Genomic DNA, 491 nt, shown 5'->3' on the forward strand with positions numbered 1-491 from the left:
GATAATTCCTCAAAAATAGCAGCTACAGCTAACTTTAATACATCACCCAGTAATAAGCTTCAGAAACAGATGTCTGGGAACTGAAACTCTGTTGGGCACAAATACAAATACCAGGATGTTTATATGTATATCACTCTTTTAAAGCAACCAGTTTCTATCACATTGCTGGACAACTTTGGAGCAATGAAAGAACAAGGAACAAACACCAGGATGGCCGAGTGGTTAAGGCGTTGGACTTAAGATCCAATGGGCAGATGCCCACGTGGGTTCGAACCCCACTCCCGGTAGACAAATGTTGTGTTTATTGAGTGTCCCTCTGGCATGTACATCCATATCTTCACCTCTGTAACCTTTCTGCCATGTTTAAGAGTTAACCTTAGCTGTTCTTGAGCTCCATGTGTCCAGGAATGGTATACACAAAAAACTCTAACTCCTCCACACATAGCTGATGTCCACAGTGTTTAACAGGTGACCAGTCTAAGATCCAATGG

General features: G+C 42.4%; 1 non-coding gene across 1 annotated transcript; it reads left to right on the plus strand.

Annotated features, from left to right (window-relative positions):
• The first annotated feature begins 204 nt into the window (after positions 1-204).
• On the plus strand, positions 205-287 carry trnal-uaa (transfer RNA leucine (anticodon UAA)). The gene has a single exon. It is a non-coding gene; the product is annotated as a tRNA-Leu (tRNA).
• Positions 288-491: the final 204 nt, after the last annotated feature.

The sequence above is a fragment of the Larimichthys crocea genome, unplaced genomic scaffold, assembly GCF_000972845.2.
Source record: "Larimichthys crocea isolate SSNF unplaced genomic scaffold, L_crocea_2.0 scaffold40063, whole genome shotgun sequence".
NCBI lineage: Eukaryota > Metazoa > Chordata > Actinopteri > Sciaenidae > Larimichthys > Larimichthys crocea.